Source organism: Lissotriton helveticus, chromosome 4_1 (genome assembly GCF_964261635.1).
Source record: "Lissotriton helveticus chromosome 4_1, aLisHel1.1, whole genome shotgun sequence".
In the NCBI taxonomy this organism is placed as follows: Eukaryota; Metazoa; Chordata; class Amphibia; order Caudata; family Salamandridae; genus Lissotriton; species Lissotriton helveticus.
In genome coordinates, this window is record NC_136063.1 from 785977088 (window position 1) to 785998231 (window position 21144).

General features: G+C 47.1%; 1 protein-coding gene across 1 annotated transcript in view; it reads left to right on the forward strand.

The window, feature by feature from the left end:
• Positions 1 to 21144, forward strand: part of NPC1 (NPC intracellular cholesterol transporter 1) — a 310606-nt gene that overhangs the window by 277543 nt on the left and 11919 nt on the right. The gene's annotated exons all lie outside the window — the stretch shown is intronic.

Sequence of the window (21144 nt, forward strand, 5' to 3'; positions counted from 1 at the left end):
ATTATCCGTAGGGCCCTTGTTCTGTTCTGTTCAGGCACTGTACTCACATCCGACGCCGTCCTCATTTTACGCCAGGATACAACCATTGTGTGGCACGTTTCTAAGTGTTGGCGTAACCTGGAAATGCACCCTGGTATAATTGCTATCATAAGGTGTTTGTGTTGTTTCTTCCACTGGTATGGTGCTGGTTCTTCCCTCCCCTTTAAGGGTTCGTGTAACAGTTTTTCGTGCTTCAGCCCTTACTTTGTTTGTCTTAGGTTGCGGCTTCGCACTGTACCTCTACAGTGTACATTGCCTTGTGCCTTCGTTGTCTGGGCACTTTCCCAACAGGAGTTTACACATTCCCTGCTACTTTCCACACAGGTGTTTTCAACACTTCAGCTTGGTTTCCTGCTGTCACCACTCTCGAGGGGAGTGTTCTCTTTAGGCCACTTGCTTTTTGGACCCCTGGAACATTCGGTTGGTCCTGAATGTCTCCTCCTCCTCTCTCTTGCCGGGGTATGTTACTCCTCCCGGGCGAGGGGCTGCTGTAATTTACTGGTCTGGACATAGGTTCTGCTACCTCATGACTGTTGGTACTTTTCGCGTACCTTAGTTATCTTGTGTGATGCTTCATTTTTGAGCGTCTTTCTTTTGCCTCTATATCTGCTCTGTGCTGTTACACAGCAAAATCGTGCTGTCAACGTTTCTTCTTCCGGTGTCCGTAGTCATTGACTCAGCCTTCTCGCCTACAAGCTCCTTAGTGGGTGTCCAGCTTGCCTGGTGCCCCTTTTTTGCAAGTTGCCTGCTGGTTATGCCATCTCTCGCATCAGGGCTGCTCATGTAACCCTACAGAAGGGTTCTTGTTATACTTCGTGTAGTTCGACCATCCACACGGTATGCTTCTGTTTCGTCCAGTCTTCCACTTGGCTATCATTTTTACTGTACTCCTGTTTTGGGTGCTTCTGCTGGTTGCCATAAGCTCTTTCACATGCCTGGTAATGGAGTGGCTCTCCAAAGGCATATCTTCTGTTTCTTTTACCACTGGCACTTTTTAAACATGGATCGGCATCCTGCCAATACTGTCCAACGTATTTGGCTGGTACAAGATTTACCTTCGGTAACGATGTATCTGGTAGAGACGTAGTCTGGCCGCAGATTCCTTAACGCCCGCCCGTCCTCCCCGTTCTGCGAGGACCTTTTCAGGTTGGGCTTTCTACACTCTCCTCCCTCCGGGTGACTTGATCCTTCTGCAGGGTGACATTTCACTTCACTCCGACACAGAATGCTTCATTCTGCTTTCATTGCTCTACTCCGCCCATTCTCGTGATTGGACGGTATGCTCATGTGTCCTGTATCCTTCCAACCCTACGCCCTGGGTTGTATAGTGTGGGATCTATTCATGTTTTTTCCCACCCCCGTTCTCCCCTTTTCTATCGCCTTGTGGTCTCTTACCACCCCTGCGATCCATTGGTTTGAAGTCTATTGGCTCTGTCACATTTTATAGGTCTCTTATTGGGGATACAACATCTCTTTCTGGTGACGTCTTGTGGTCAATTGTCCTAGCTCCTGTGTTCCGGACTTGTTGTCCATCACGGTTCTACATTAGGGTTGCCGACTTTCTGTCGTCTGCCATGATATTGTTTACATCTTCATTTACCTCCAAGGGTGGTTGTCCTTCACTTTTGCTGGGTTGCTTCTCAGAGCGGTGCTCTGCTCTTTCCCTTTACTAGTTTTAAATATACAGTTCCTGGCACTGTCCTTTATGGTGCTGTTTTTCACCATTTCCATGTCTTTCCCTTTTTCGTCATTTTCGCACACTGTTCCCATATTCTAACAGTTTTTTGGTGGTGGCTCTGCGTTGTTGCGCGGAAAAGTTTCTCCGGCGAAAACTGACGTCAGCGCCCCGGGAGGGGCATATATGGCTCTGCTGATGTCACGTCCGTGGGCGACCTCAGGGCGGAGCGGTGCGACACCACCCCCGGCGCGCAGATGTGCTGCTGCGGAAAGTTTCCCCGATCCAGTCTGGCGCTCGGGGATATTCTAAGTTAAGGAATCTGCGGCTAGACTATTTCTCTAACAGATACATCGTTACCGAAGGTAAGTAACTCGTTCTTCAAAGAGATTACTGGACAGGGGCAGATGGTCGGTTTAGCTCCACCACTGCGCTAGACAGTACAATATTTTTTCATAAATTTGTTGAAAATCGCCAAGTGGTTTGAAAAACAACTATGCATTTGAAAAAACAGATAGTAACATTTAGAGCGTGTTCCATTCTAATGTAGATACATGTGAAGTTGCGTTAACATTTCAAGTTGCATTATCCAAATCTTCATCCATATTCAACTAAGGAGTCTGATCTCTGCATGCCGTGCAGCACTTTATTATCCTCCTGTTAATAGGGAACCCAGGTACATGAACCCTCAGATTTGTGGGTGAACAGTGAGTAGTTGAGCCGTATCAGGGTTCGAGGCACAAACCTCTCAAGAGACCTAGACTACGATCTGAAGGGTGATATATACATCTTGTCATCAAAGGCCTGCATATGGAGAAAAATAGTGACTTGGTTCTTACAGAAAAAGCTTCTTACTAGAGGAACATATAATTAAATATTAATTAGTGAAAACATTTGTGTGTGAAAAAACCTGTCGCTGCGCTACAGCCCCCTCAACCCTGGCTGCTTAGTTTGTAAAAACTGCAGTCTCTTTAGAAAGTGAAGTACACAAATGGCTACAGGATCAGCAGCCGATACCTCAAATGATCATGGAAATGCACACGTAAGCCAAATGTCTCATTCGCAACCATGTGAAACTAATGTGCTATGAGTAACTTGCTCTGCTTCTTTGTTTGGCGTGTGCTTGATTGTGAGAATAGTATTTGGATTTTAGATGTCTTTAATCTCTTGCTCCATCGGTACACATCTATTTGTCTTGTGATTGTACCAGTTTTATATACATTTCAGTTTAAATGTTGGCAAACCAAAAAACTGGTGGGCACTCAGGATTGTGCATGTACACAAGCATTTGCTATGCAACACAGACCATCCATGCTGCATATTAAATGCTTGTATACATGCACAATCCTGAATTCCCACCTGCTTTTTCATTTGCCAAAATTTGAATTGAAATGTACGAGGGTTCGCCCCCATGATTGAGCATCAACACTCTTGGTGGACTTGGCCACATATCAGCGATGTCTTGAAATTCATATATATACATTTTCTAGTGAAGGGAAGAAGGGTCCCTCCTGCTCATCTGACCTGATCCAGGTCAGTTTCAGAAACTATAGGGAATTGCCCCAGACTGCATACCTAAAATGATGAGACGTGCTTCTTGCCCATCTTATTTATTTTAACAATTTATAGAGCGCGCAAATACCCAAGGGTGTCTCTCCCTCATCCTGTATTACTGGAGATGTGGTGGTCCAACAACAGCGACTGACTGGGCAGAGTCTATCCGGACCCCAATACACATACGTAGAGTAGTAGTTCCTCTGTCGCCTAGTTGCCATGAAGCTGTAGCACTCTTGAAAAGAAAAAACGATTTATTTGTGTTTCATAGAGCGCGGACTTGACCCGTTGAGTATCGGAGCGCTTTACAGGGTTAACAGGTTGTCTGCAAATAAGACTTGGGAAGGGGGGTGGCACATTTGGGACAAAAACAAGTACAAACATTTTACATGAACGAAGGTCCAAGAGTATAAAGGTGGAGTACCCAGAGGTGCTGGGTGGATAGCATCTTGTCAGTCCAAGGTGTAGTAGCAATAGAATAAAAACATTGTCGCTGAGGTGAGTGCAATGCAAGAATTAGGAGAGGAATTTTCTCATTAGGAAGGTTTTGGCTTCCTTTTTAAAACGTGCCTGAGATGGAATTCTTCTAATGGTGGGCGGGAATGAGTTCCATATTTTTGGTGCAGCCCCATTGTTTTTTCCTTTCGAAAGCGCAGTGGCTGGAGCAAGAGGTCTCTGGAGTACTGGGAGTTTCTGGCTCTTCCGGATACCACGAGTTTCTGGGTGAGAAATGCAGGGGATTTAGTGCATAGAGCCTTGTAAGTGATACATGCCAGTTTAAGTTGAATTCTGGCTTCAAGAGGAAGCCAGTTTAGAGCTTTCAGATGTGGTTTCACTTTTTAGCACCTGTTAGGAGTCTGGCGGCAGCGGTGAGGGAGGATTTTAAGGGGGCCAGGGAGATCTTGGGTAGGCCAGAAAGGGTAGAGCATCCATATTCGAGTCTGTAGATAACTAGTGCCTGGACTGCCATTTTTAGGTTGGGCATGGCAAGGAAAGATTTTAGTTTTCTTAGATAGCTCAGGTGAAACCTGGGTGTTTTGGCCATAGAGTTGATGTTGTCACGCATATTCAAGCTGCTGTCCAGGGCTATTTGGCAGAGTCCACAATGGTTGGTGGGCAGTTTGAGGCTGTGATCGACTTAGTCCATTCTCGAATGTCCGGGTTGATTTTGGGTTGGGAGATTAGAAGGTATTCTGTTTTTTGTGCATTTAGTTTGAGCTGGTTGGAGGTGAGCCATTGGACAGTCAACTTGAAGTCCTCATTCATGGAAAAAAAATCTCCTCCGGAGAATAGTTTTTGATGTAGATCTGGGTGTCGTCGGCATACATGACGACGCCCATTGGCAAAGCGTAGTACTTATGCTAGCCGTTCGAGGTAAAGATTGAAGAGGTTAGGGGACAGGGTTGATCCTTGAGGGCCTCCAATCTTAATCGGAGAGGCAGCGGAACGATTACCGTTGATTAAGAATCTCTGGGATCGGTTCTGGAGGAAGGATCTAAACATTTCGAGCACTGAGCCATCCAGTCCCCTACTGAGTTTGAGGCGTTCGAGAAGTTTCTCGTTGTTGACCATATCGAAAGCCGAGGATAGATCCAAAAGAATTAGGAGACAGGTTTTTCCTTGGTCAAGTGCTTGGAGAGCATCATCCATGATATGGAGAATGGTGGTTTCAGTGTTGTGCCCAGGCCTGAACCCGGATTGGAATTTCTCTAGTAGGTTGAAGTTGGTGATGTGTTGGCTCAGTTGAAGCTGTACACATTTCTCCAGAACTGTAGCTAGGAGTGGGATATTTGATATAGGTCTAGAGAGGCAGGATTCAGCGTAGGTTTTTTTTTATGATGCAGATGACTTGACCGGCTTTTAGAGAGTCCGGTATCGACACCTTGATTGCCGAATTCCCATGAGTGTTTGAGGTCAACTTTGTGGTCGGTTGGTGGCAGCGACCACTATGCTGGATAGAAGCTTGACACCTTTGGTTTATCTGAGCCTCAACACTGTGGGGAAACAGGATGTATTATATGGTGTGACCTCGACCGTGTAATACCCTACCAACCCCTTTATGACCAGTCAGGTTTCATTTGTCAAATCGTAGCTAATTTCTGGGTAGCTTTTGCTCTGTGCAGTGCACAGAGGAACAAATGTAAAGCATGTAAACAGCACCAAAGCAAATGAAGAAGAAAGAAACGCAACTCCAAAAATCCGGCACCTATTTACAAAAAATAGGTATTTTTAGGAATTTGTGGACATCAAAATGAAAAAGATAAACGGGAGGGTTTCAGAGATATAGATTTTACAGGGAACAATAAATCAAGGTTTTTTGCTTAAATGTGAACAAGCATTTGCAAGTACTACAAATTTGACAAACTTTTTTCAAGAAAAACTTGGTTTAGATGGAATGCAGTTAGTTTGGGCAACCAACTCTGGGAGGGAGCCAGTCAAGGGGCCCAAAGAAATCTGAAGAAACGGGTAGTCTTCTGTCTAGTTTCAGTGTCAGTGGTTTCTTGTTATTAACTTGAATGGAGTGGTCCTTGATGAAGGATCCTGAAGATGTTGTGCAGTCAACGGGGGCCTTCCTGGGCTACTCCTCAGTCCATGAGTCTGGTGAGGTGATTCTGACCACAGAGTTTGACAACCCACAAAGTTCTCTCTGGTTAGTTGTTTCCTTCTTTTGGTGATGCCTCCTTCTGGGCATGCAGTCTGCACTCCTCCGACTCTCCCAGGTTCAGCATACTCGGGTGCAACTTTTGAGCGTTTGGTCCTGGTTTCTTAGGCTGTATAGGGCGAGGGTGGACGATGCAGGGATCTCAGCTACCAACTTGCTGGGCAAGCTCCTTGAGCTTTTGTGGCCCTGTGCTGTAAACAGTAAGTCAGCCAACTGACTCTTGCAGTCTCTGCTTCTGGTTGGGCTCAGATGATGACTTCTCCACAAGTAGGACACAGCACTGTAAGGGGTAGCTCAGAGCGGTGATCACCTGGTATGTGACAAAGAATCTTGCTCATTGCAGTGGGGAACGCAAAACCTACGCTCCACACCCGGATGCACAGCGTAATTGGATACTAGATCCCACCATTTTTTAGTCCATATTTCTCTTAACTCGAGTTTAGTCCATATTTTAACTATAATTGTTCGTTTTCTCTTTGTCAAATCCACATCATTCACATTTTGCATTTTAGGAAGCTTCAAGTATTCAAGTGAAAAAAATATTCATTATATATATATATTTTTTTTTCACTTGATTATTTGATGAATAATATTTTAAAAAAGAAACTACTGAACTGAAAATTTCGTGCATTAATGTGATTAACTGTATAAATCACTGATGGGTTTTCCTTGATTGATTAATTTACAGTGACCCCTGACGAAGGGCTGGTGACACAGCCCGAAATGCATTGGGCTTTCAATAAAGAAATGCTGCTTGAAACTATTGGTTGTATTTGGATCATATTTCAGTGAAGGTCTGGATGGGCACACCGAAATACTTGAAGCTTCCTAAAATGCAAAATGTGAATGATGTGGATTTGACAAAGAGAAAACGAACAATTATAGTTAAAATATGGACTAAACTCGAGTTAAGAGAAATATGGACTAAAAAATGGTGGGATCTAGTATCCAATTACGCTGTGCATCCGGGTGTGGAGCGTAGGTTTTGCGTTCCCCACTGCAATGATGTTGATTCAGTGCATTAGGGCAAGCACAAACCTGGATTGCACGCAAAACGCAGAAGGATGATTGTATCGGAATGAACTTTTAAAATTTGGAGTGCATACCACCCCTATTCTTAAAGAATCTTGCTCAACAGAAAGTGCTGAAATCCTGATCCCCTCATTGTTTTTGTAGATAATTCGTCCACCAGGAGTGTCCCCACCCCCCCACCCCCTTTCAAGCACAGAAAGAAGTATAGTGCCTGACTCTTGTCAAGCTCATTTTCAGTTTACACAGGTGCAGCAGTCTTGTTGAGAGGTCACTTCAATGCCTGGGAAGCACCAAACCTAGGACCGTGCAACTCCCACCACTGCAAATTCAGATCGTCCATCTCTTTAGGTCTTTATGTTCTTCAAATTATTTTCTGGCGGTCAACCGTATCTGGGAAGGTATACTCTGTGAGATACATATCCACTTTGTATCTTGACTTGGTAAACCAATCCTACCTCCCAATGGATCCAAATGTAGCGTTTGCCTCAATGATGTATTCATTCTTCACTTCTGAGTCAGTCTTCCATGTTGAAGGTTTGGGGCTCCGTTCCTCGCTCTCAGCCTCCAGTGAAGCACATACTGACGCTGGGGGCTTCTCCTAGGATTAAGGAGCAGCACCAGATTTGTCTTTACCAGCACTACCAAGTGTAATCCAGCTGCTGGTCCCAAATCCCACCAGGTGGGACTCCAGAGATGAGGGATGCTCTTGTAGACAAATATCCTGACCCACGTGAGGTTGTACTTTGGTGGGGGTGGGGAGGCAGCGCTGTCTCGGGGCTGATAGTGGAGGCAAGGCAGCACTTGCACACAAAAACACACAAGAAAATGAGGGGTGAGAGGATAAAGATCCCTCTTCGACCTCCCGCTCAGTAGTTTTATCTCACAAATAGAAGAGGGATAATAACGCTACTTGAAGGTGGATTAGTGAAGGGGAAATGCACCAAATTAGTAGAACTGCCCTCACACACAGCAAGCTGTGTCATGCTTCATCATAGGGCTGCTAACACACCTCTGCGCAAACCAAACGCTGGAGGTGGAGCATTAGGGAGGGGGACAATACAACATACAGTGTAAGATCACAGGTGAGAAAAATGTGCAGAGTAAGTCATATAAAACTGGTATCAGGGAGTCCTTGTCATAATTTTAATGTTGGGTACCCTGTCAAGATTTAAAACGAAAAATGTGGATGCTGGGTTGGGGAGCTTATAATGAGACGCCAGCCCCTCCACTCTGCATACGCGTTGACATCTTTCAGCCAGCAAAATTAATACCCCGGCTTTCCTCAGGACTCTCAACACTGTGATCCCTAGGTGCTCACCCTACCTCCTTTAAATCCAGAAGTGAAGGGAATGTCACATTTCCGAGTCATTGCTCGGTTGAAAAAGTAGTGGAGCCCCTCGCTCTTGAAGAGGAAACTGTAGGATGATTAAAAAACAAAAAACAAGTACAATCACTTTGTTGCAATGCAGGATTATTGCAGTGCTCACTCTCAATTTTCAAGCACGTGCTATCAACTATTATGACTAAGGCTGTTGAAGTGCTGTGTAGTCAGGTGCATGTGCCCAGGCTGGAAAATTAGGGACTTTATGTTCTGCAGACCTTAACAACTCCCCCAAGGCCTTTCCTGGGCATTGAGCCCCAGGCCCTCAAGTTGGCTCAGATCTGGACGAAGGAAGTACATAGAGCTAGCAGTCTCAATATTTCTGGACAAATAATATCCAGCTCCCAAAGACAGCACAGTTTCTGGTGGGGATGGTTGTTGCATGAAGGGCAAGGTATTGTCCTCCCACGTGGACATTCAGGTTAAGTGCCATTAAATATATGGAACAAAATGTATCATTTGGGCAAGCCAATGCCATTTTGGCCAGCTACAGACTGCACCTGTGGTACAGGTTTGGCAGGTTCCTCCTAGGCTATGCTAGGAATATTATACATTTATGCCTAATAGGCTGTTGAGGACAGAGTCTGGTAGGTCCTTGTGTTGGTACTTGTGAGTGGAATCTTCAGATTTTATGCCAGAGTTCCAAAGAAAGCTATCTAACCTTTTGATGTGGAGAACATAGTCCGATTGTCATCTAACCATGTTCAGAAGTAAAATATTGGCATGCTAACGGCCAAATAAGAGTGCAGTACAGTTAAGGATACTTCTCTTCCAACTGACGAATGCCTTCCAGTCTTAAAAGATGAAGTCATCATTTTGTTTCAAGCTCCCAGCTGGAGCCTCCTTCTAGGGTATCATCCAGAAGTCGAAGAAAAGCTTCGGAAGGAAGAACTTGCCCAGCAAAAACCGAGGCCAAGACGTTTAAGGATCAACCTGTGGTTCCTAGACCCTCCATGGCACCATCTCAAGAGGTGTATTTCAGTTTCAGGAAAAAAATCACCAATGAGTGGGACTTCTCTTTGGTGAGGAAAAACTATGCTCTACAGCTCCCATGGCCACCTCTGCTTCCGTAGGTACGCTGCGAAAGTCTGGAGGATGTTGAGAAGCTTCTCCTTGTAGGAACAAGAGAGCCAGTACTCTCAGAGGAAGAAATACTACTACCATTTGTTTCTTTGCAAGGAGACATGGTGGAGAACTTGTTCCCATGGCAACCATGGAGCAAAGTACTATTGGACACTAAATTCAATTACTAATAACTCTCTTCTAGCTCTTGACACTCAATGGTAACAAGACAGAGTAGTCCAAAACTTACTCAAGAAGCAAATGTGTCCGACTTCAGGACCGTTTTTTTTTAATTTACATTTCTGTCCTCTTTCGAGTGGAGAGTTGGAGCAAAGAATGTCAGAAAGGGGATGGATTGTCCATCATGAAAGGGTGTATTAAGATTCGTCGAAAATGCCCCCTTGTCCACAACATCATATTGTCTTGGTAAAAGGTGATGTATGGTGGATGATCGTACAGTTTGTAACGAACTAATGCAATGAGCTTATGTTATTGCTATAAGGAAGACTATTTTGAAAGTCATACATAATGGACTGCTGTGAATCGGCTCAAATGGGCTACATGTCAGGAAAATGAGGACCAATTTAAGGTCCATTGGGGCATTACAGAAGGTTTGGGTAAAAGCATACGGACCAGACCTTTAAGAAAACACATTACAACAGGTAAATTAAATAAGGATGGTTGGTCCAGTACACACAAAAAGGGCTACCAAGCAAGTTTTAACAATCTCCATGTCAACTCCTTGCTGGGCTAAAGACAGCATAAGAAGCCACACATCTGACAACTTTGCCTTTAATGGGTCTGTGTGGCGTGAATTAACCCAGACCACAAACCAATTCCAGCGTAAACTTCTTTTGTAGAATGCCTGGCTGCTAGAATGGCATTCAAAACTTTGGGAGGGAGATGGAAAGCTTCCAGCAGTCACTGCTCAACCTCCGTGCATGAAGGTAAAGATTGCCTAGGCCTGGGTGTGGGACCCTGCTTTGCTGCTGTGAAGATCTTCCTAAAGCGCCAGCATGATTATAGGACAGATGCCATGCCCAGAAGTTCCGGGTACCACATTCTCCTGGCCCGATTAAGAGCTGCTCAGATGACATGGGCCTGGTCGTCCCTGATTTTGTTCTGAACCCTGAGTAGTAATAATAGTGGGAAGGCATACAAGAGTCCTGTTCTCCAAGCAAAATGAGTCCCCTAGAAGGAGGCTTCTTCGAACCCCAACACAAGTATTGACACTGCCTATTCTCAGCTGTGGCAGTTAGAGTGAGCTTGTTTTCACCCCATGATCCACTAGGGATAACCATCAGAGTTAGTTTCCCTGGCATTCAAAGATCCAGCCAGGTGATTCATGACAACAGAAGCCCTGTTGACCAAGCCAGTTCTAGAGGCACAGGACCCTCGACCCAACTCTGCCCTCTTTGTTGTAGTACCACATAGCAGTAGTGCTGTTCATGAGAACCTAGACCAGCCTCCCTTTGATGGACTATAGGAAAGCCTACAGCTCGAAGTGAATGGCCCACAACTCCAACAGGTTGATGTGAAGGCAAGTCTCTGTCAGAAACTAGAGTCCTCTGATCTCTACATCTCCCAGACAACCTCCCCAACCAAAGGTGATGCCTATGTCACCTCCAGGTGGGGTAGGGCGAGGCGTCTGCCACTGGTCCAGTTGAGGTTGAGCTATCACTGCAGGTCTTTTACAGTCTCCTCTATAACCTGGATGAACTCTGACATGTTCCCTTGGTGCTGAGGCCACTGAGACTTCAAATTCCACTGCAGAGACCGCATGTGCCATCTGGCATAGTTAACAAGCAGGAGGCCAAGAAGTCTCAGAGCCAAACTCACTGAGACCTGAGAACGAGGTTGAAACATAGGGTTAACAGCCTGAATGTCCTGGACTCATTGTTCCCTTGGGAAGGCCTGAACGTTTACCGTATCCAGGAGGGCTCTGATTAAAGGGAGAATCTGAGTTAGGTGTGACTTGGATATGTAACTCGAGAACCCCAAAGATGTTAAGAGGTCTACCGTCATCTGAAGGTTGTCGAGATAAGAGAAAACTGATCTCCTTAAGCCACTAACATGTGCTGCAACCACTGCCATCACTACCTGGGTCACCCTGGTGAGGCAGAAGGGTAGCACGGAGAACTAAAAAAGCAGAACTGCAGGGAACACCTTGAGGAATGCAAATGTGAAACTAGGCATCCTACAGGTCCAGCACTTACATCCAGTCTTCTGGATCCAGCGAAAATATAATTTTGGCCCATGTAAGCATCCTAAATGTGTACGTTTTCATGAAGAAATTAGGAGTGCGATAGCCTAAATTAGGACAAAGGTGTCTGGTCTTTGGCATCCGGAAATAACTGGGGTAACATCCAGTCCCTATTTCCAGAGCTTGGACCCTCTCTAGATCTCTTTTGTCCAAAGGAGCCCCGACCTCCTGCTGCTATTTGAAGCACCCATTTTTTTAATGTGATGCTCTGCCACCTGAGGAGGAAATACCTTATCCTGCCTACTAGAGGGTGGCCATGTGGTGCCAAGGGCAAGCTCAAGTGGGTTGGTGCTGGCAGAAGAAGGGGTAGGCTTGGGCTGAGCAGTTTAATGTCCCTGAAGGCCTTGACGTTGTGGATCCCCAGCCTCAAAAGGACTGGTTGTTGCTGTGGCATTGTTGCTTTTGAAGCCTCGAAAAGGGGGAACTGTCTGGGATATTGCTGCACAGCCATAGGAGGGCCGGGGGAGCGTGCTGTAGCCATGCTTTCCATGTAGCGCTCCAGGGCTGGGTCTGCCTTATCTCTAAAGAGACAAGTGCCATCAAATGGCATGTCCATTAGTAACCTGAGCCTAAGCACCGACTGCCTGCCCAAGCACTCAGTTTTCAGCCCGGAGTGAATGACCTACTTCTCTGCGTCCTGATGATGTGCTCCAGTTTGGCACAGTATTCTTCAGGGACTGGTTGCAAGATCCTACTGACCATATCCCACAACACGTTTAAGTATCCTCACAGGAGGCAGCTGGCATTTACTGAGCTTGGCTTCAAAGTCCTGAATCTCCTAAGGATTAATTCCTGGTGCAGTTCCCGCAAGTCTTGGAGTTGTACAGGGGTCGTAGGCACCAAAGACATACCTGGTGGGGATCTATCAAACGCATCTGCTTGTGACAGTCCTTACAAGGTTTAAACCCTGAAGTCTTTGGAGGGAACATAATCCCTTACATACAGAGATAATATTTTGACAAAAACCTGAGGGAGAGAGCTCCCGATCTACGTCTGAAGATGCGGAAAGGAACGGACGTCAGCGCACAGGGGTAGCACATATACATGGCTCTGGTGTCCCTTCTTGGCATTTGTGGAGGCGCTTGATTCAACCTGCTGGGGCGCGGGAGCAGTACTGAAAAAAATTTCAGGATCAACCTGGAGGGAGTGGGGGGGGGTATTCCAATGCCAAGGAGTCGGCAGTTAGACATATGCATTAGAATGACTTTTTTTTACAGATGTTGTAATCAAAAATAGAGAGGAGAACTAGAGAGGCTAGTCCGTTTCCCCAGTTTATATGTTAGCAATCAATGAGAACTAGCTCTGGTTTAAATTGTTTGTATGTCTGCGGGTGGAGGAAAACTATTAGGTTTTATGAAGGCCCTCATCCACCAACCTAGTTGGTGGCATGCTTCATCATCGGGCCCCACCTGAGGTACCGAGTGTACCTCAGGTGTGCTTCGACGCCAGATTACTGCAGAGCGGGTTTTTTGGTTCGTGAGGGTGCTGTGAGTGAGGTTTAAAATACTGTCCTGGGTGTCCCAAAGACTTTTAATGGTGGGCCCCAGGCAGTCAATTAAAACAAAGGCTTTCGGACGTGCACGGTAGGCTTATGGCCTCCGACGTCCTGTGCGGTCACTAGTTTCAGCCAGGCCTTTTCTTCTACTGGCTTTCGTCAGGACCTTATATGTGTAGGGTGTTACAGGGGTTTGTATGAGTTTGTCAGTGCCCTGTGTGTAAAGCACACGCTACGGTGCTTATATGTGCAAGAGGTGTTTCCTCTCAAGTTGTACCTGTGGGGGGTAAAAAAGGACAGACATAACATTTAAGTCAAGGCTCCTTGTAGCGGGCTAAAAGCATTCAGTGAGGCTGCGCTGGGTGCCTAGAGGGGACCACAGGCAAGGCGATAGTGTTGGCGTCAGTGGCGGGCAGTGAAAGTGTGGCCGGTCTCACAATATGCGTAATTATATGCACAACTCAGCATGGAGTTCAGCCGGGGTCCTGGCCCCCGGCTGAGCTCCATGCTGAGTTGTTCGCTAAAATCAGGTGTAAGCAACTCCATTTTAATGTTTTTTATTCCTTCACCACTGTTTCGCCAACCCCAGTTACGGTACTTAGGCCTAATTTCACATATAATTACGCAGCTATGAATGATGAAAGCTTCTGCTTCTCCATGTTCTGAGTGGCACTACAAAAGTGTGCCTTACATTTTATTGGTGTGTCAATGACAGTGAGCATATTAAGGTCCTTCAGTATGCCCCTTAGTATGTGCCTGACTTAGTGGTGGTGGGCAAACAGATGAACCTCTGTGTGATTATGTCAGTGATGGTGAGCCTGTTCGGGTCCCTCAGTGTGCCCTTCACAGTGTTTTAGTGAGTGGCGGTGTGTGAATGCATGTCCCTGTGTGTGACTCGGAGCGTGTCACTGTGCTATTCACACTATTGGTGTGCCACTGAGGCAATGATGGTAAACATGTTTTAGTCACTCAGTGTGCTCCTTAGTGTGCATTTGAGTGAGTGGTAGTGGGTGAACACAAGTCCCTGTATGTGACTCTGACTGTATGAATGTGCCTATGACACCTTTGGTGAGTCACTGTGTCAATGACCGGAAGTATATTTAGCTCCCTCGGTGAAACCCTGACTGTGAATTTGGGTATACATGTCTTAATCAAGCCCCTTCAGAAAATGGTAGGGGTTATGCTACTTAAAATGGTGGATCTTAAAGGTAACCACAACTGACAAAAACTCAAATGTGATTAACATACGTCTTTACAACAGCAATATATGAAAAATTTAACTTTTTCTAGCCTCCTGGCACAGTTTTAAAATGAATATATCTTAAACTATTGAGTAGATTATAAAAACCAACAAAAGCACGATTTCTAAGTAAAATTCTACTCCGAAGCCAAGTATGGTGCAAATCCTGTCAGTGGGTTGGGCTGTAAGTACAAGCAAAATTTCCTATGGCAGCTAAAATGGAAAATCACTTCTTTCTGACCCTCTCCTTAACTCACCCAGCCCAGATCTGCAAGAGAATTAGCAGGCTGGACCTTAGCTGATTGAGCTACTGATTTGCAAAATGTCTTGCAAATCCATCAATGGGGTCAAACATTCTACTCGAAAAATGCCTTTTTAGGGTGTGTGAGGGCCCTTGCTCTTAAAAGGAGCACTCCCCTCTGTTGACCACTCTCCAAACTAGATACCTACCCAGGAACAGTACGCTCCTTGTTCTCATAGCTGTAGGGGATCGGGTGCTGGACCTTCAGAAAGCCCCAGTCCATCCACCCTTGTTTTGAATAGTACGCTCCTTGTTCTCATAGCTGTAGGGGATCGGGTGCTGGACCTTCAGAAAGCCCCAGTCCATCCACCTTTGTTTTGATTGTGATTGCCTAAAGCCACTGTCACGCTTAGAAACTTGTTCGGGATAAAAGAAATCCAATGGAGACAACAACCTTTCATTCAAGGATGCTCCTACTTCATAAGAACAATGTTATCTATTTAAAAATAACATAAAATGTCTGCGAAATACAGGATTTGAAGCTCCCACTTTTTGTGGAATAAAATCAGACAAACAATGATCAAATATGTGTATTTATTCATGTCTTTTTAATTGTTAATTTCAATTGTTAATTTCAATCAACAATTGAACTTGTTAAACAAAGCAAATACAATTAGGTTTCTTCAATAAGATCTACTCCTTTAATTAGAATACTTGAAATGCTAGCTCTTGTTTTTAAGCATCCCAAAATATGTTCTTTCTGCAAAAAAGAATTATATCAACACGCACATAATTACAGAATTCAGAGATTTACCAACCACCTGCGGCCAGCCATCACCCTGTCATTCGAGAATGATAAAAAAAAATATTGGCTGTTTTTCTCATTTCAACGCTGTTGGTGCTTTACACAGGCGCTTGGTGTCATTTGGGCACACATTGGCAGACTGTAAGGATGCCATCAACAAGGTGGGCCTTAATTGCCACCAGGGCAACAAATATGGCCCCTGCTGTGGCAGATCACCTAAATGTCGCATCCACCTCTGCAGCAAATCTCGTTGCAGGGCATTGCTTTTATTAAAGGGAAACATCAATGTGCTTGCCTTTTTAGCCACAAATCCTGGCCTCAGCCCGCCCTGCACTTCAGGAGGTTTCTTTTGCCCTACTCCAACCAGGCCCACAAAACAAACCCCAATTTATGAGATTTGTGTTCATAGAAAAATGCACTTTCGTATGGAAAAAACAGCCCGAAGCACTGCCCTGGCCAATCATGCTCTTTACCCTTTTCAGATGTCAGTGGCGTTTGGCTGCTGCTTAAAAATGTACGAGGTGGCCGCTGGTGCAGGAGATCCATGTGCAGGTTAAGAGGCTCATGTTTACAAATGGCATGAAATCTGCACAGGGCATTCCAGCCCACTTAGCAGCCTCCTACCTTTATACAAGCGCAGCACACATTCAATAGGGCCTGGCTCTGCCCCCGGCACCTGGAAGAGCGAAGACAGGGTGCGCGTGGCCTGATAAATGCTCCAGGCGGCGAACTCAACCTGGAAGCGTGCTTCTCCTTGCAAACTCCTCCCGTAAACTGGCAAGAAGGGCCGCCTGAGTACCCCAGGCATTACACTCCGAACTGGCGAGGCACTTAGCTAGAGAAATACGCATTATTAGGGGGCGGAGCTTGCCAGCGTTGATGGCGGACGCCTAAGCGAGGAGCTCCGTACCATTACCCACAACGATCCTGATAACTATCCTTTCTCTGCAGAGTCAGACGGTGACAGACGGAGGCATTGTCCCCCTAATGCCCAGCGTCGGACTTTGCAGTGTGTCCCAGTAGCCAACGCCCGTCGGAAACGAAGACTAGAGCCGGCGCCGCATCGCGGCGGACTGGGCCGCAATCCCCGGTCTCGCTTGGAGAGTTGCCCGGTTTGCGTAGCTGTGCGTGCGGCCGGCGGTGCGGGGAAGCCCCCGGTCCTACCGGAACACCACCACCGGGGAGAGACTGCAGACTGGATCGGACATCGGAGGCCTTAAGGGGGAGACCCGCTACAGTACGGGGTGAGACTGGAGGCATACTCGCCGGTGCAACACGGTAACTAAGGAGACCAGGTGAGGGCCTAGCTTTGACGGCATATAGAGCTGGGACCACGCGGCTTGCTCTGCCTGGCGGCTCCCCGGGACAGCTACACCGTCGAAGGGGAATGCCCAGGACCTACACCCACACGCTCTGACCACAACCTTAATTCTGCTGCATGACTGTGTGCTCTGGTTGTCCCATGCGTGGCTGCCGACGCAGAAGGAGTGCCCTACAGCACGTGTCCTAGCGTCCCTTCCTCTCGATTAAGGCTGGGGTTCGTTTGAGCCCAGACACAGAAGGACTGGCGAGAGTACAGGCTACCGGGTGGACAAGAGGCAGGGCCTTGGGGCTGTGGAAAGGAAGCGTTCACAATCGCTTCTTGAGGCCCTGCCCTTCCCCCCCTTCAGCGCCATTTTGCGGTGAGGTGACGGGTCCTCTGCCTGCACACTGACTCAACTGCCTCGGTGGAGTACAAGGACCCACTGAGCCCTTCGGTCACTGACGGCTACCTGATAGAGCTGTATTTGAACGCTCAGCCCAATTGCTTCGGAGAGTGTTGCCACACCAGGCGAGGGGGTTCGGAGAAAAACAGTGTTCACGGCTGCAGAGGGTGGGGCCCCTAGAACACGCGACAAATATTGAGATTGACCCATTGATCAGTGTGATTGGGTTGTAGAAGGTGGCATACTTCGAGACTCCTAGCCCTAAGGTCCATCAATATACTAGACGTCGAGCTGTGGGGAGCCGGAGAGTGGAGCGCGCGTTATTCCGCGCAAGTGGCCTGACGTGCGTTAGCTGGCAGTAGTGTCCTCTTCGAGGTCGTCCATATACAGGCGCGGTGAGTCAGTGGTGGTCGCTTAATCTAGACATTCTGTTTTTTTCAGCATGGGCAAGGGCGACAAGACCCAGACTAAACTTGCCTTCGACCAACGGCGGGCGAAGGGGCCGGAGGCCCAGGCCCGTGAATCATCACCACGGGGTAATGCCCCTGAGAGCTCACTGTGTGCGGATATCAGAGAAATGCTGGTGTCCATGGAGAAGGGCCTACAGGATAGCATGGCCTCAATATGCTCCAAAATCGATGTCCTCACGTACCGTATGTCCGAACGGGTGGACAAACACTCGGAGCGCCTCGACATGTCGGAGAGGCGCCTCACGGAAGTGGAGGAAGCTCAAACGGAATGGGACAAAGACCGCAAACAGTTTGGTAGACTGCTTCAGGTCATCCAGGACAAGTCAGAGGACTTGGAAGCCCGCTCGAGACGCTCGAACATCCGTATTACGGGAGTTTCGGAGACGACGCAAACTGGAAAAATTGAGCTTTTTGTGGAGAAACTCCTCATCACTCTGTTGGGAGAAGACGTCTTTTCGCCGATGTTCATTGTGGAAAGAGCCCACCGCACGCTGGGACCCCGGCCGCGACCGGGGGCACCTCCGCGACCGATAATAGCTAAACTATTGAACTACAGGGACAGAGACACAGCGTTGCGAGTGGCCAGGGACAAGGGGAAACTGCAGTTCGAAGGTATGGACATTTCCCTATGTCCTGACTTTACTGCAAAAGTCCAAGAGGAAAGATGACATTTTGCCCCATACAAGAAGCAACTCCGTGAACTAGGACTGGACTATGCGATGCTGTACCCGGCAAAGCTGCAGATTAACAGACAAGGTCACTCACATTATTTCACGGACCCCAGGGAACTCCAGAAATCCTTGAAGGAATGGTCTAAAGAACGGAGGAAAAGTCCAAAGGGCTGCGAGGATGCCCAAGAAGAGGCCTCCCACATGGATGAATGATGCTGCGTCTGCTCCAGCTCTCTCACTACTTGTCAACTGGGGTTAAGTATTGGGTAGATGCTAGGTCCTGATTACAATGAATCCTGAGAGCTATTCAGCACCTATTATGGACTTCTAGGGTGCCAGCGCGAAGACTGTGCTGCCGGGACTGGATGAGATCATTTCATTATATTTCTGTTCCCCTACAGGCATGCTACGTTGATCATTGGTGTGCGAACTTAGCTACAGAGTGTACCCTATTACGAGTGTTGGGTGAACATTAAACATACTGCATTGGGGATAGGGATAATGGGAAGACACCAGCTGAAGTCTCCTGGAGTAAAGATGTTGACTCATGTTGATGGACACTAGATGGGTAATGGTGCAGGGGCGGTTTTGTGAAGTACAATGCTGAAATATGGCTATTTGTTGTTTCTGGTAACCTCTGCCCTTGTGCTGTTAGCTCACGTTGCCCCTAGAGGGGCTGTTTTGGGGACTGTTAAAGGTAATTGCGAAGGGGGGGTGAGGGGGGGAGTGGAAAGGGACTGTCTGGCCAGGTTGGGGGTGGTCAGCTGTGGGAGGGGGGTGTGAGTTCAAGGGAGAGTTTTGGTTTTGGGGAGGGGGAGATGAAAGTAATGCCAAGAAATGTGTTGTCCGATTTTGCCTATTGTATACTACCGAAGACAGTCATGGCTTTGCAGCGGATGGTGCGCAGAGCCGAGAGAACTCCGTTTGATGTCTATCGCATTTCACTGCTGAGATGACTGACACAAGCGTAATGACCACAGTAGGTGACTCTGAGTCGCTGAGAGCATTGATGTGGAATGTGAGAGGGCTGAATGATTATCGTAAGCTTAGGAAGGTTCTAAACTATCTATACAGGCATCACATCGACCTCGCCCTTCTTCAAGAATCCCATCTCCCACTCAATAGTAAGATGCTACCAGCTAAGGGGCTTGGGGGCAATAGTGTGGCGGCAGGATTCACTACACACTCCAGAGGGGTAGTCACCTGGGTCAATCCTAGATCTAAATTAAAATTAGCCTTGCTTGAAGCAGATCCGGAAGGCCGCTACATAATAGCCAGGTGTATTGGCAAGGGACACGACCTCATAGTGGTAAATGTCTATGGGCCCAACTATGACAACCCTGAGTTTTACGTTGCTTTGGCAGCGCATTGCAGAACCCGTGTTTGCTCAAGAATGCTGTGGGGGGGAGATTTTAATTTTGTGTTTGATCCGGACCTAGATAGATCGACAGGGCCGGCCCGACGACCGGCCGCCGCGGCTCTACACATGCAAGCGGAACTGATTAAACTAGATCTTGTTGACATCTGGAGATACAAGCACCCCACAAAGGGCGGTTATACACACTACTCAGCCTTTCGCGACGTTCACACGAGAATAGACTACTGGCTGGCGTCTCAGGTACTGCTGAACTGTATTAAGGAGTGCGCGATATTGCCGCGTACACTTTCGGACCACTCCCCTTTGCTTCTAGTACTTGCGATACCGGTGAAGAGAGTGCCCCCCTTCATATGGCGGTTTCCCCCTTATTCTCTATCGGATGACTTATTTAGGGGAGAACTGGCAGAGGACATAGATTTCTTCTTTGAAACAAATTTGGGGTCTGTTGATAGCTTTCAGACAGTATGGGACACTTTTAAGGTGTATATCAGAGGGGTGGCAATGGCCAAACACTCAAGTGTTCTTAAATCTATAAGGCAAAGACTGAAACACCTTGAGACACAACTGTCGGACCTTGAAGGGCGTCAGCGGAGTGACCCCGATGCCGATACGGCAGCGCAAATCCAATCACTGCTTGCTGACTATAATGAGGAGGCAGATAGGGAAGTGCAGCAGATGGGCAAGTATGCCGCGGCGCGAACATACGGGGAGGGGGAGAGACCTAGTTCACTGTTGGCACGACTGATGCGAAACAACAGGCTCCCATTGGTGGTGGACGATCTGATCACGGCCACAGGGGAGGTAATCACAGACGAGTCGGAGATTCTCAGAGAATTTACGGACTATTATACTGATCTCTACAAGTCCAGGTCCTCTCAAGTGGAGGAGGAAATAGACGATTACCTTAGCTACATTAACCCTTTCTGCAAATGCTGGGAGCATTGTATTACAAACCCGCGGCTAAGGATAGGAGACAGAGTCACGGATGCCTTCGAAATAAGCAAGGGAACTAGGCAGGGATGTCCCCTCTCACCCCTCCTATACGCGCTGGTCGCGGAACCACTAGCATGTGCGATCAGAGAATATCATAGCTTGAGGGGTGTCAGCTTTCCAACATACAAAATTGGTATCACTACGTATGCTGATGACCCGGAAGTGAACCTCGCGCCGGTGCTAAGAGAAGTGGTAAGGTTCGGAGCTCTTTCTGGACGGAAAGTAAATTGGACCGAATCAGTTGCGTTCCCATTAACTCCAGTAACCCAACCGTTTGATATGGAATACCCATTGCAGTGGACTACCGACTCGATTAGATACTTAGGGGTATGGCTCCACACGGATCCAGAAATTCTTGTGAGGGAGAATTACGGAGTTGCATATACAAAACTAGTGGAAGACGTGAAAACATGGTGTAAGCTCCCGTTATCCTTAATGGGAAAAATAGCCATCATGAAGATGGTGATCTTACCAAGA